Source organism: Pleurodeles waltl, chromosome 4_2, assembly GCF_031143425.1.
Source record: "Pleurodeles waltl isolate 20211129_DDA chromosome 4_2, aPleWal1.hap1.20221129, whole genome shotgun sequence".
Taxonomy (NCBI): domain Eukaryota; kingdom Metazoa; phylum Chordata; class Amphibia; order Caudata; family Salamandridae; genus Pleurodeles; species Pleurodeles waltl.
Window position 1 is genome coordinate 1014971328 of NC_090443.1, and position 16609 is coordinate 1014987936.

Genomic DNA, 16609 nt, shown 5'->3' on the forward strand with positions numbered 1-16609 from the left:
AATGAGGAGTCAATTGGTTAAATTATTCCTCTGCTACACAATGTATCCAACTCTTTCCCTAGATCCTTCTGTATACTAACATGCACATTCCACAGCTTGTGTTTAATGCATTGGACTCTTTCCTAAACTTTCATTTTATGCCTAAAATGTTTGATCCTTCCCAATTCCCCAGAAAATATGTGAGGATATTTGTTCACAATTAGCTCTAACACTACGTTACGTTATCTATCATTGCCAGTACTTGCTCCTTTGTTCTAAGTCTGAGGCCCATGCCAAACAAACCCTGGTGGAACCGCCCCAAGATGTTTAACCCTTTGTGATCTACATAAACATTTCTGGCTATTCTTCTACTCTTATATTCCAACCAATAACTTCAGAATCTTATCCATAACTTTCACATCTACACAAACAGATCACCACAACAATTAAGTTCTCCATCTATGACATTATAACATTTCAACACCATGACCATATCCCTTAAATCCCTTTCAATACTTTCTTCTTCTTCCTGTGACATCATCAGTAACATACCTAACAGCAGGAGGAACACTTGTTGCATGTCTCTGACACACCTTAGCAAAATGGCCTTGCTTATTACATAGCTTACGAATAACATTTTTAACAAGGCATTGCTTCCCTCCTCTGGAATCCATCCAGCATCCACCATGGAAACAAATATTCTGTTGCGAGAAAATGGTTTATGGTTTAGATTTGTCTACACTGAGGGGCTGATTCTCACCCTGGCGGTAATTACCGCCAGGGAGGAGGTTGGCGGTAGCACCGCCAACAGGCTGGCGGTGCTCCGCCGGGCATTCTGACCGCGGCGGTACAGCCGCGGCCAGAAGCGGAAAGCCGGCAGGGTACCGCCGACTTTCCGCTGCCCGTCTGAATCCATTCAGACACCCCCTACCGCCATCCTGTTCATGGCGGCTCTCCCGCCATGAACAGGATGGCGGTAGGGGGTGCAGCGGGGCCCCTGGGGGCCCCTGCAGTGCCCATGCCAATGGCATGGGCACTGCAGGGGCCCCCGTAAGAGGGCCCCGCAAAGTATTTCAGTGTCTGCTTTGCAGACACTGAAATACGCGACGGGTGCAACTGCACCCGTCGCACCTTCCCACTCCGCCGGCTCAATTCTGAGCCGGCATCCTAGTGGGAAGGTTGATTTGCCCTGGGCTGGCGGGCGGCCTTTTGGCGGCCGCCCGCCAGCCCAGGGCAAATGTCAGAATCACCGCCGCGGTCTTTCGACCGCGGTGCGGTGTTCTGACGGCGGTACCTTGGCGGACGGCCTCTGCCGTCCGCCAAGGTTAGAATGACCGCCTGAGTCTCTCCTCTCGTAGATTTTTCGCTGAACTGGATTTCACTATAGAATGACATCAGAACTTTTATAGTCCAACTCTTTGCTGATTTCTGAGACGTCCTGTATGTTCTTGGCTGTTTTAATCGTTGCTTCCAACGATGGATCCCCTGTATATAACATTTTTTGTCTGATGGCTTTGTCACAATGATGACTAATAAATTGATCTCTAACCGACTGATCTGCAAACTTTTCAAATTGGCAATCTGCTACTAATCTTCTTAATGCTGTTGCATATGAATCCACACATTCACAGGATTCTGAACTCTTTTGAAAAATGTATTTCGAAGTACTATCAAACTCTGTTGTACATCAAACCTGGTATGCAGTTTCTTTACAGTTTCCTGATATTCATCTAGTTCCTCACCTTCTTCCGCCACTAATTCAGGTAGGTGTTTAAGAATTGCTCTATCTACCTTCAAACTCCGAGTTAAGTAATACAGAAACAGAGCACTCCGATTGTCCCCAAGTATGTCTCAAAGGCATCAGACCACGGTTTCCACTGAATAGAAGGGTCATCAGAAGTTTGTAAAAAATGGGGAGGAGGATTTACATATTACACTGTAATACATCAAAATACACAATACTTTAGTGAACACTAAATAAGTAGTTGGAGCACTGTCAAAGCTATGATCTCAGCACATGCCAAATAAAGTTTCAGTTCATTTACTTCACAAAAAACACACCTACAATGCAATAACTAGTTTAGATATGCTATGACGGTAAAAATGAGTCATTAAGTTATGTGGTCAGGTAAAGAAAACCAAAACAAACAGCAACTTGGTATAACATTACAATAACCGAGATTGAGACTCCAAAATGTTACCATTTGAACCTATGCACAAATTGTCAAATGGTGTGCACATCAGCGGTGTCATAATAAGTCCACATAAAAGTAACAGAGTAAAAGAAACTTCAATTGAAAATTAAACTTCAGATTTGACACGCCCCCAAATCTCACACTCTACCTAATTCACAACTTCTATACTGCTGCAATATACCTTCCACATATCAACGCTCACTCTGTGCAAAATCCGCAGCTTGTATGCTGCTGCGATATTCACTTCTCAATGTGGAGCGCACGCGCCACAGGAGTCTTCTAGCTCTGCAGTCAGTCTCTGTACAGCTGTGCATTCCATGTGACGTAGTTGTGGAACGCACATAATCTGCGTCTCTGTCTCTCCGCGCAAGAGAAGGCCATCACCACTGATGGAGGGGAGATGACATTACAACTTCTTCATCAATGCCATTGAACTTGTTCAGTGGAGTTGAAAAGGCCCAATATTCCCAGATACTATGGTTAGCTAACCTGTGTGCCCCTTTATAATGGTTCCTCTAGCAATCCTCTGAAGCACTGATTCCACTGCCTAAAAGGATATTGTCTCAGTGCACACATCAAAAGGTTCATCGGGTAGGAGGGTAGGTTCATGTCAGCAGCTTGCTCGTCGTCAATCTTATGTACTGCTGTATATATTCTCAAAAGACTCCAGGCTTGAAGAGAAGGTAGGTTTAGTCCAACACCAATTACGAGCTGCTGGTGGCACACAGGTCAAACACCACCCGCCACTCGTATACAAATCCATTCTATATGGTACCTTAGAAAACAATCAGAAGATTCCACCTGACAGGGGGCGGGCAGATACTACATTATGGGCCTGATTCTAACTTTGGAGGACGGTGTTAAACCGTCCCAAAAGTGGCGGATATACCACCTACCGTATTACGAGTTCCATAGGATATAATGGACTCGTAATACGGTAGGTGGTATATCCGCCACTTTTGGGACGGTTTAACACCGTCCTCCAAAGTTAGAATCAGGCCCTATGTCTCTTGGAAGTTTACCAAGTCCTTCGGCCCAGCCCACGGGTCATACTATTAAAGGCACAACAACACCTCCCCACACCAAAGGACATTTGCTCCTGCCTTGGTAGCACCTTCACACATTATTCACTCCTTTTGAAATGGCAATTACTGGATGCAGAAGTGAGAGAGAAAATGCAGAGTTAGCTGCCAGGGACTTCAGGCACAGCTAAGGTGACTTTCAAAAATTTCCTTTTCCAAAACAATGATCAAAAATCCAATTTCAGCTGTGAATTAGGTTTGTAATAAATATTTCAAAAAATCCAAAAAATTATATTTGTGGGCGGGGAGAACGTTTCTTAAAAGTAATATTGTGTTCTGGTGCTTTTTTATGGAACAGCCAACCCTAATACAGTGAAAATAGCTTTGAGGTGCTAGTCACTTAAAGGATGTGTAACACTGACTTTTTACATGTCCTAATTTTAACATGCACGCTGCCTCATGGGCAATAAGGTCTACTTGGGGATGCCTTATAAATAAGGCTCCTGGTTTTCCGTTTATACAGATTTTTACACATAAATATAGATGGAAAACAATTTGTTTCTCTGTATGTATTTATGTATAGAAATAGAAAAAAAGTACTGAAAAGCATTCCTCTTGCCTATGTAGCTTAATCACAAGCGGTGGATGCATAAAAAATAGTTTTGGAGAAATCATCTATACAAGTATGAGAACCACTGTAAGATAAGGTAATGGCAGTGATTAAAGCTAAATGTTTGTAATGGAGCCCATCTGCATTTCTTTTCCTTCAGCTGGCGCCCATTTGTTCAATGCCCATGACCTGAGGTGGAGTGAAGCTGTGTGACAAGTTGGCTTTTGAGTGGACTCAAAACATTTGGGCCCGAATTTAAGAAAAATGATGCTGCATCCAATGCAGCACCACCATTCTTGCGCCCCTTAGTGCCCTCTACCGCCACCATGTGTGCGCCGTAATTAATATACGGTGCACCATGGCGCAGGGTAGGGGCAATAGCATCAACATTTTTGACGGTTTTGATATACTGTGCAAGATTAGCACCAAAAGTTTGGCGCTAATCCTACAGAGCACATAGAGACCCATTGAGAACAATGGTATGCCCCCTTTTAACGCCTGCTTTGTGTGGGTGTTAAAAATAGCAACAAAAATGGCGCAGTGGATTCCACTGCACCATTTTTGAGGTCCCCATAACAGGGGAATGCCCCCCTTGCATCCTTATTGCCTAGCGCAGGCATAATGTGGCACAAGGGGTTACAAAGTGGCACAATGCATGCATTTGGAATGGTTCGGCCACATTAACGTCATAAAGAATGATGCTAATGTGGCACAAGGAGGCGCTATGCCCTTTTAAATCTGGGCCCTAGTTTGGAAAGGAAAGACATGTTTTACATTTTTGCAATTAAACTGGCATGGACACTTTGGGATGCTCACTACCCCAGACTCCTGGCCTTTCTGCTGCCTCTGAATATCATCTACAAGGCTTTGTAAGAATCAGGCGTGGTCTGGTTCAAAATTTGATTCATGCACATTGTCTCAGGGAAGCCGGAATAACTGGGGAAGCAAGTGCCGCATTCTCAACCATTCACAGCGGCCTGGATGGTGAGAACAATGCCTGTCTAAATATAATATTTTCAAGTGACAATCACAAAATTCTCATTCGTAAAAAAAAAAACTAAAAGGATGCTGATTTCACATGCACGTCAAGGGTTTTGCAAAGCAATGTCACTCCATATAAATGAATTCTACTCATTTTTATAAAACTTAAATAACAGAAGGAAGCCTTGCTGGGTTTCAAATCTGTCTCCTGAAGGTCAAACTCTCATATTATCAGAACGAGCTCAGCCCAAAGATGCATTCTAAGCAGAGTGGGCTCTCTTTCCAGATTGTCACAGAATTTTAAAAATGGATGCATAAGTTAGGCACTTGCTCTCAATGTCTTTATTTAACTGATACATTCAGAGTAAATCAAGTATGGCTGACTTGGCTTATCATCCTTGAGTAGGCAGATGTACCAAGTACCATTGAGGTACGTATTTCCAATGTCATGGAATGGCACAGTCACTTCAGACATGTCTCAGACAGCTGTTCTTTGCTCAGGTGTGTTTAAAAAGGAACAAAAATGAAAGGATTTTTCCAAAGTGTGGAGTCAAATTGGCTTTCGCATGGAATGCCTAGTGGACTATACATTTATATAAAGTTATCTGGTGTGATTCCGTTCATTGCTCTAGAGAAAGTGTAGTGAATGCTGTTGAAGAAGAGTTCAACAGATACACAATGCACAGTATTCCACAAAGAGAGACCAGTGGTATGACATTCTGGCTTTCTCAGAAGTAGGAACGGGCAACATTGTACAATTTTCCTTGAATCTCATGACCCTACCAGCATCATCTGCAAATGCAGGTTTCTCAGTTGCCTTCATTCTATGAACAAATCAGAAAGGACCTCAAATGCCTCTAAAGTCTCTACAATTGCATATACTGCTATTTTACATTTTTCAAATGAGTTTGACATTTCTTCATTTTATACCCGAATAAGGGGGTCATTCTAAGTCTGGCGGGCGGCAGAGGCCGCCCGCCAGACTTCCCCCTCCGAAATACCGCTCCGCGGTCGAAAGACCGCGGAGGGTATTCTAAGTTTTTCCCTGGGCTGGCGGGCAGTCGCCAAAAGACCGCCCGCCAGCCCATGGAAAAACTCCCTTCCCACGAGGATGCCGGCTCGTAATCGAGCCGGCGGAGTGGGAAGGTGCGACGGGTGCTGTTGCACCCGTCGCGTATTTCACTGTCTGCCAAGCAGACAGTGAAATACTTGTAGGGGCCCTCTTACGGGGGCCCCTGCAGTGCCCATGCCAGTGGCATGGGCACTGCAGGGGCCCCCAGGGGCCCCGCGACCCCCCCTACCGCCATCCGGTTCCCGGCGGGCGGACCGCCGGGAACTGGATGGCGGTAGGGGGGGTCGGAATCCCCTCGGCGGCGCAGCTAGCTGCGCCGCCTTGGAGGATTCAATAGGGCGGCTGGACACTGGCGGGAGACCGCCAGTGTTGCCGGTCTGACCACGGCTTTACCGCCGCGGTCAGAATGCCCTGCGGGGCACCGCCGGCCTGTCGGCGGTGCTCCCGCCGACCCTGGCCCCGGCGGTCTAAGACCGCCGGGGTCAGAATGACCCCCTAAGTATATTTAACTCTCTAACAGTCAAGTGCAAGTGTGAATTGTCTGTTTAATAAAATGTGGAAATGCACCACCAGTAGCAGCTTATTTTCCCTGATAGCAAAATAAATGTGGATAAATACATATAAAATTATTTCAAAATAAATACATATGGAAGTGTCATAAAAATAAATCCCATCAAACCTGGAGCCCTACCTGTAAATATTCAAAAAGAAAGTTTAGGCCTGTCAAAGGGGATTATTTTGACAGGTTGAATTCAAAGGTTAAGACCTTTGTAGCCAGGCTACTGGTGGTAGGCCTGCAGTCGTGTTTACATTGTCACTTTAGTGGATAGCACAATGGGTGGTGCAGTCCACTTGTGACATTTATTTACAAGCCCTGGGTACACCTTGGTACCATATACTTTGGTAGGTGAGTTAAATATGCCACTTTATTGTATGGAAAGGAGGAGCACAAACACTTTACCACTGATTATCAGAGGTGGAGTGCAGAGAGTTCTATATCAGGCAAAAATAGGGTTCACCCAAAAGGCAAATAATCTTGGGTGACCCTGCAGAAAAGGGCACATTTCCAACAGACCCACAGACATCAGTGACCAGCAGAGTGACAAGTCAGAGTGGTGATGGCCATTGTCTCTGCTTTCCATCTTATCCCATTCCCCTTCCACTGGGTACATGATTAGCTGATGTATTACTATTTTATGGTCGAATGTGAGTATCAAGGAGTGCGAAAACACTCACTGCTCCTATTGGATCTCAGTGCCTTCCGACAGAGTGCCTAAGGGTGCATGTAGGTGTTGGGGTGTAGCTGTGTCTGAGTGGCTTTACATGCTGATGTCTGTGGTTGTGTATTGATGAATCCATGTTTGGCGGGTGCGGATGTGTGTAGGTGCCTGGGATGTATGCAGATGAATGTGTGTTAAGCCTCCATAGCCAGATGCTGACGGCAGTGGGTGCGAGTGGCTGTTTTGCTTGTCAATGACTTTATGTCCCTGCCTCTTTGCTCACTTGTGGTTGCCGGTGTGTTTAGACTGGTGAGCCTGGATGCATGCAGGTGACTGTGTCCTACACGCATGGTTGTTAGTGTGCGCGGGTGCTTGTGGGTGCCTGTAGGAGACCTTTGTGTGTATCTATATGCAAAGGTGCCTGCAGGAGATTCTAGGTAACTGTGTCCAAACCTATGAGTGTAGATATAAGTGTGTGATAGTGCCTGTACATGCACACAGGTGATGTGGGTGCAGTTGCAAGTGTCTGCAGGTTTCTATAGGTGTATATATGTGACTGCACAACTGTAACTGTTTGTGGATGCCTGAGTGTACAGGTGCCTGTTGGATTATGTATGTGATTTAGTGTACATTCCTGTGTTTGTGATTGCTTGTGTGTGCAGGTGTCCTTGGGTGTGTGTTGGTGACTGAATGTCTGTCCATTAGTGTGCAAGTGCCTGTGTCTGAAAGTGCCTGTTGGTTACTAGGTATCCATGCATGCATGTAGGAGTGTAGCATGTGTTTTCAAGTGAGTGTTCTGGTGGCTGTAGATAACTGTGTCCATGGCTCGATGTGTGAATGTGGTGCCATTGTGTACACATGTCTGTGAGAGAGTGCAGGTCACCCTGTGTTGGAAAATTCAAATGTGAATTAATTAAATGTGACTTCATGTATGGATGTGGGAGCTATTGTGTACAGACGAGCATGGGAGCATGTATGTCTCTCTATCAGTACCTCTGTCCTGGAGCGTCTATCTGTTGGTGCATTTTTATAACTAACTGTGTGTCCACTGCTGTGGGTAAGCGCACTGGTATGTGGGGGTGATGATATGTGGATGTCCCTGTGTGTCACACAGGAAATGTTGAGAGACAAGTTTGACAAACATGGTCATCTAGTATATGCTGAAATCAAAATAGAGAATTGCAAATCCAAAGGCTGTAGTCTACTTAAAGTCTGTGGCGGTACGTGCGCCTGTGCCGTTGTGGTTACCAGTGAGTGTAAATGCATGTGCGCACAATGTAGTGGCTTTGACATTGTGCCACTGTGTATAGGCGCAGGTGTCTCTGGGTGCATGTAGGTTACCTTGTGTGTTTGTGTGTGTGCAAGTACTAGAGTGTTCAGGTGACTGTAGGTAGCTGTGTGTTCTTGCCTGCAAGCATAGGTGTGGGAACCAGTGTTGGCACATGCCTGTGCAAGTATGTTGGTACCTATGGCATGCTTTCATGTGTGGGTGCATGTTCCAGTGTGTGCTGGTGCAGGTAGGTCTGTCCCTTACTGAGTGCATGTAAGTGTGTTCTGGGACTTCTGGGTGCCTGTAGGTTACACTGTCCATTGCTCCATATGTGGGTGCATGTGCCAGAGCTTGCAGATGTTTTATGGTGAATGTTGGTGACTGTGTCTGTGCCTATGTATGTAAGTGCATGGTTCTGTGTGTGCAGATGTCTGTGTATGCATGTAGGTTATCATGTGTCTGTCCTGTGCGCAGATGCCTGCTTCCTGTAGATAACTGTTATCTGTGTCTGCATGTATGGATGTGGGTGCCCGTTTATGCACATGCCTAGGGATGCATGTATGCAACTGCCTGTGCTTCCCTGTGTGGGTGTCAGTGTATTAGAGCCCCAGGGTGCATGTAGATGACTTGTATCCCTTCCGGCATGAGGGGGTACCTGAGTATGCAGATGCATTTGCGTTTGCTGAGGTGCTATGCCTATGTGTAAGCCCTTACGCCAGGCTTTTTATTTCTTCAGGTTTACTATGCTTGTTTGGACACACCGCACCACATACACTTGGGCTTTGGATCGCCTTCTCCTTAATTGCAGTTTGTACCCTCTCCCTGCAGTAAGGTTTATACAGTTATCTTGATTCTTTTTCTTGGCTGACTGACACTTGGCCCTTCGGTAGAGCACTGACACACATCAGCTCTATCGTGACTTCTTACCATGCTCCGGTTTCCATTTTTTGGTTCTTTGTTGGATTTTCACTGCTCTTTGAAACTCAGGATTTTTCATGGTCTATACCAGACACCTCTGTTGAACACTGACATGTTCAACATTTTTGTTATTCTTTCACCAAGACTTGGTTAATTTATGAAGCTCTCTTTTTGGAGTATCACTTTGCCATGATACCCGGGTCCTTTCTTCTAATTTTTTCTTTACCTCTGTTAGGTTATGAGTTCACATTTCTAAACCCTTGTCGTCTTTTACAGCAATCGCAAGAGCTGGGGTTGCTTCAATGACTCTCTGACCCTTGTGGTATACACTAAGCTGACCCTGGTCCATGACTTCAAGATTCTTTTTTTTTTGTTTCAATTCTTTATTAATTTTGAAAACAGATATACATAAAGTACATATTACCTAAAGTAAAAATACACACCAAATAATTAAAACAAAAATGTACCAATAATTAAGTTCAATAATCATTCCATACTGAATAATTGAAAGGAAAGGAAGAGGACACAATAACTAATTATAAAGGTAAAAGAGGGAGAAATCCTATTCAAATATTAATTTTGCAGAGGTAAAGAGTAATATTGAATCATTTAAAAAAACAAATTATGTATCAGTTTGTTCATTACATTCTGTAAAAAGAAAAATTCAAGAGGTCATCATAATACACAACAACATGAGGAGATTCACAAAAAGAGAAATACAACTATTCTAAAAAAGAACCCCAAATAGCATCAAATTGAGTTAAATTATCATTCAGTTTGTATATCACTCTTTCATATTGCGCAACTTCAAACATATCTTTCAGCCAAGATTTAATCGTTAGTAAAACATTAGATTTCCAAAAATGTAATATGTGAATTCTAGCCAGACTAAGAGCTGTGGATAACCATCTGCATATCTGTGGAGAGATCCTTTTTAAATTAGAAGTATCATGTAATATGGACAATCGGGGTGAAAGAGAGACAATATCAGGTAATAGCGTTCTCAAATAGCTTACTATTTATGTCCAAAAAGGATGAATCTCAGGGCATTCCGATAAGACATGTACAATATTGCAATTGGGTTGCTGACATCTCCAACATTTGGAATGTGGGCTAAGTTTAGCAGAGTAAAGTTTGGCGGGTGACCAATGCCAGCTATAAAGTATTTAAAAGTAATCACATTTCAATCTCGCGTCACGAAGACGTTGATTATAATTTTCCAAAAGTTTAGTCCAGTCTTTGTCCGAAAAGGTAGTATTAAGTCGTGTGGACCACCAAGTTTTTAAGTTACCGGACATATTTATTGAGAAGGACATATCAATCAATATGGAATATAAACCAGATACAGTACCTTTGAAATTTTTCCATGTGCGATTATAGTGAGCAATAGATTATTGCATTATAAGATCCGTACTGGAGTCTGTTTTGGAATTTAAAATAGACGATAATAAAATAAAATAATTAAACTGTGAATTTGGAAGACGATATGTCTCTTGCAATTGCGAGAATGAGCTCAGGGAATTATTTTGAGTATATAAGTGCGATAGGATGTTTATTTTATGATTTCTCCAAATGTACTAATTACGTTTTTTACCCTTGTAGGTAATGGCAGAATTATTCCAAATTGGAGCGTTAATATGAATATAAGCATTGCATTTTATTATTCTATGAACTTTTTGCCATGCTAATTGAAAAGAATAAATAATTGGATTTGAGAATTGTGAATATTTAGGATTTTTGGTATAATAAACGGTCATGGGGTAGTAGTTTTCAATAAAAACTGTTCAAAGTTCACCTATAAAGGGGTATTACAATTTGTGGATAACAAGTATGTTGAATGTGCTAATTGTTGGGCCACCCAATCATTTTCCAAATGTGGGAGTCTTAAGCCTCCTTTTAATGAGGATGAGTGTAATTTTAAGCTACTTATGCGAGGTATATTTTCTCCCCAAATAAAATGAGATATCAAAGATGAGGTGTTTTTGAAAAAAGTTGAGGTTACAGGGAGTGATAACATGCTGGACACATAATTGAATTTTGGAATTGTACTAATTTTAATAATTTGTACTCTACCCCATAATGAAAGATTTAATTGAGACTATCGTATAAAATCCTGTTTAAGTTTATCTACAATAGGATTCAAATTATCCATCATTACATTCTTCAGCCCAGGGTTAAGTAAAATCCCAAGATATTTAAGTTGAGAAGATCTCCACTTAAAAGGAAAATTACCTAGGGAAGCTAGTGTAGTACTAATGATCATTGGTAGTGCTTCACATTTAGACCAATTAATTTTATACCCGCAAAACTTTGAAAAGTGATTTAGAAGGAAAAACAAAGTATTAGCTGAAGAATCCGGATTTGATAATGTCAATAATATATCATCTGCATAATAGAAAGCTTTTACCTCTCCCATAGGGATTACAATACTTTTTATATTGATATTCTGTCTGATAGCTATAGCCAATGGTTCTAAAGCAAGAAGAAACAACAATGGAGAGAGTGGACATCCTTGTCTGGTACCACGAAATTTTTTAAAGTAGGAAGATGTAAAGCCATTGCATGTAATTGCGGCAGTTGGGGAGTGATACATTCCTTTGGTTAAAGTGGTAAAATCTGTTCAAAAGCCCATTCTATCCATAGTTCATAATAGATAAACCCATTCCACTCTATCGAAAGCTTTTTCTGCATCTAGGGACAATATCAAATTTTCTATGTATTACGATGTTGCCAAAGTACGATTTGAAGAAGAACAGGATGGGACAAAACCGACTTGAGATGGATAAATAAGTGATGTAATAACTGAATTAAGACGAATCGCAAGTATTTTTGCCAAAATTTTAATTTCAGAATTTATTAATGAAATAGGTCTGTAGCTAGAACATTCTAGTGGATCTTTGCCAGGCTTAAGAATTATAGTGATACATGCTAGTAAAAATTCTGGAGAGAAGTGTCCTTTTTTTAATGCTTCATTAAAGAAAGTTTGTAACAGTGGGGTTATTTGAGTTTTGGAAATGTTATAAAATGCAATAGGAAAGCCATCTTCTCCGGGAGCTTTACTTGTAGCTAAAAAATCAATAGCTTTTGTAATTTCTTCTAATTATATTTCCCCTTCCAGACTAAGTTTCTGTTCTTGAGATAATCTTGGAATATTTAAATCAACAAAAAAATAATCTTCCTCTTTAGTATCTGTACAATGTAATAATTTATGGAGTATTTAATAATAGAACTGAAATTGTGTCAATATATCAGATGGTAGTGTAAATAAGTTACCAGAAGATTTTTTAATAGCAGATATCGTTCTGGAGGACTCTTGTTGATGTAATTGATATGCCAAAAGTCTTCCAGCTTTCTCCCCCCTCTCATAATTGTGTTGATGAATTAAAAAGAGACATTTTTCAGCATGAGATGTATGTAGATTGTTAAGTTTAAATTTAACTGAGAGCAATTTCTTTAATATCTCCGGAGATTCGGTTTTATTATAATTGTTCATAGGTGATATAACCTCTTTTTCCAAGGATAACCTTTCAGGATTTAATTGTTTTTTGAAGAAAGATGAGTCTCTCATGATCATAGTTCTAATTACCGCTTTGCCAGCTCCCCAAAGTGTACCAGCATCTGTAATTGAATTCTCATTTTCATTAAAAAATTGTTCAACATGTTGACATAAACTTAGTTTTGGTTGAGGTGTTTTATATGAAGAAACATTAAATCTCCAATTGGATTTGCGGGTCTGTGCTAATCCAACATTAATGTGTATATTTATTAGATCATGATCTTAAAGGCTGCATGGAATAATTCCTGCATGAGTTATCAACTGTAGTGTTGTAGAGGACGTCAGGAAGTAATCTATTCTAGAATGAATTAAATGAGAACAAGACGTAAAAGTATAATCTCTGTCATCTGAATGTAATAGCCTCCATGGTTCGTGTAGTGCAAAATCTTCCATAAGATCTTTTAAGATATGTCATTTGTGTGATGGGTATCAGGTTTACCCGATCTGTCAATGAATGGATCTATAGTGACATTCCAATCTCTCCCAATTATTAGTCATGTAGATCCAAAAGAGGACAATAACCTACTAGTCTGAGAAATAAAGGTCATTTTGGAGTCAGTGGGTGCGTAGATCGTACCAATAATCATGAAGGAATTTCTAACACGAACCTTTGCAAATGCATATCTACCGTTGTCATCTAACCTTGTTTGAGTAACTTTATATGACAGGTTTTTATGAAAAAGAATAGCTACCCGATACTTACGAATAGGAGTGTTATCATAGAATTGCAATGGGTTATGCTAGCGTGTATAACTTGACCAATCTAATCTCTTTCAATTTTTCACTTTCTGACTCAGTCAGATGAGTTTCTTGTAACAATGCAATATCTGGTTTTCATTGTCCAAGAAAATTAAGTATTTTCTTTCTCTTAATAAAATGTGTTAAACCATTAACATTTAAAGAATCAACATTCAAAGATTTCATCTTATAAACTGACATATTCAAGATAAGGACAAAACAATAGTGATAAGAGTAATAGAGTTTATAGGGACATAGAAAAGTAAGATTATAACTTTATAAAAACAATTGATATATAGGAGAGGAAAAAAATAAAAGGGAGGCAGAAAGAAATACAAAAAATAGAATATATCAGTACAGATAAATGAATGTGAATATGAGGAGAGGCAAGAAATATGGGTAAAGAATCAAGTTAAATATTAGGAATAAATTTAAATAAGAAATGATTATTTAAGAAAACTATCAGGACAAATTAAATTGTCCAACGCAGGGTGATAAGACAATTATGTACACTTAACAACTAAGGCCCTCATTATGACACTGGTGGTAAATCCTGCTTACCGCCACGACGACGGCCGCCAACATACCGCCGTGGTGGCGGATATCCGTTCACCATATTATGACACACACACACCAATCCGACAGAATACAGCCACATACACAAATCCGCCAGACCAAAGGTCAATGATAAAGTGGCAGTCCCAAAACCCATACCGTTATGTCAAAAAAACAACACCCATCATATTATGACCCACGAATCATTCAACGGCGGTAAACCATTGGTGGTACGTACCGCCGCGCTCAGAATGGACACCCACATACAAAACAACACCACATTGGCAAATACCAAAGACACACACCTAACATACATACACACACTACACCCACACCACTATAAAACACCCACCCACATTACCCACAACCCCTTACGAACAACAATTGCCACCAGGAGACTGAGAAGAAGAGCACAGAGACAACTAGACACACACACCACTTACACCCATACACCCCTCACGCACTCCACATCACACACCCCACCACATCACCCAACACACCCTCAACACACATCACACAACACCCATGGCATCACATAGGCACCCCCGTTTCATTGAGGAGGAGTTAAGGGTCATGGTGGGGGAAATTGTCAGGGTAGAGCGACAGCTCTTTGGAGCACAGGTACAGCAGATATCTATAGCAAGGAAGATGGAGCTATGGCGGAGAATCGTGGACATGGTAAACGCCTTGGGACAGCACCCAAGAACAAGGGATGACATCAGGAAGAGGTGGAATGACCTACAAGGGAAGGTACATTCCATAGCAGCAAGATACCAGCTCGCCATACAGAGGACCTGCAGTGGACCCCCACCTCCTCCCCCACAGCTCATAGTATGGGAGGAGCAGGTACCGGCAATACTGCATCCTGAGGGTCTTGCTGGAGTTGCAGGAGGCCTGGACACTGGTAAGTCAATATTTACTACCTATCACCCCCCCACCCCAATACCAGCATTCCATCTCATACCCACACCCTCACTCCCATCATTCCACTACATCCCACACACTGCACCTATACATCTCACTAATGCCATACCAATGCATGGTCATCCCTCCCAGCCCTGTATGGACACCCATCACTAAAGCATGCACAGCATAGGGAAACTAACAATCCCACAATACATCACCATACACAAGCAAAAGCTTGTAGGGCAACACCAACAATAGATGGGAAGCTAGGGAAGTACAAATGTCATACACTTGAAGCATAATACATCATTTACATACCCTCAGGTACCCCAGCCAATGTCAGTGGAGAGGAGGTGCCACCACTATCCAGTCCCCCAACAGAAGAGGCCTCCAGTGATAACAGTAACTCTTTACTTCTGTTTCTGGAAGACCTACCTGGCTCATCAGGGACCACTGGACAGCTGGTCACCCAAACCCACTCACAGACCACCACAGAGCCTCCCCTATCAGGAACCAACACCACAGCACCCACCCAGCATACCCACACCTCTGTCCCCAGGACACGTCAATCAGCAGTGTGCCCACCTGCACAGGGACCCTAGGCCAAACCTCACCCCGAAGACAATCAGGGACCTGGGGTCAGTGGCTGTGGGCACACCGTTCAGGGGACAGAGGCACAGGCCAGCAGGGACACTGGGAGGAACACTGTGCGCCGGGGGAGGGCAGGACCAGGGAACCGACTTTCCAGGAGGCACTCTCCGAGATCCTGGGAGCCTACCAACATTCCCAGGGCACGATGGGCCAGATCCTGGACAACGTGCAGGAAAACAGGAGGCTGCAGGAGGGACAGTATCAGGGGATCAGGGAGGACTTGCAGGCCATTAACAACACCCTGATCTCCATAGCAGGGGTGCTGGCAGACATGGCCAACATCATGAGGGAGGCAACAGCACATCAGTGGGCCCCTACCACTAGCCAGTCAACGGAACAGCCCTCCACTTCTGCTGCCGCTAGTGGCCAGGAGGCCCCGCTACAGGACCCACAGACCACCAGCATCTCTCCCTCTGCAGAAGGTGAACCACCCCACAAACGTTCCCTGCAATCCAGACAGAAGCCAGAGACACTTGCAAAGACCACTGCCAGATAATGAGACTCTCCTGATTGTCCCCCTTGTGTCCCACTCAGTCACCTTGTACACCTTGAACTGCCATTGCTCCCCTTCCTATGTCCCCTTGGACACTGCACCTGTGCTACAAACAGACTGGAACAATACCCTGGACATACCTCCATCATCACCCCATTCCATTTACCTTTCCCCTGTATTTCTTGGCACTATAATAAACACGCTTGGATAAAACTCGGCTACTGGTATTTCATGTATTGCACATGTATATTGATTGAAACAGGTACATCCAATGCAAATGAACTGTGCATAGTGAGAGCATAGAATGAATGACATGTAGCTGGCTGTAGTGATCATATCAGGACATTGTTGTCATATCACCAACATCTGTAAAATGATAATCCATAGGTGACAGTAAGTAGAGGTAACAAGTGGGTAATGACAGCATGCCACTGGCACACAGA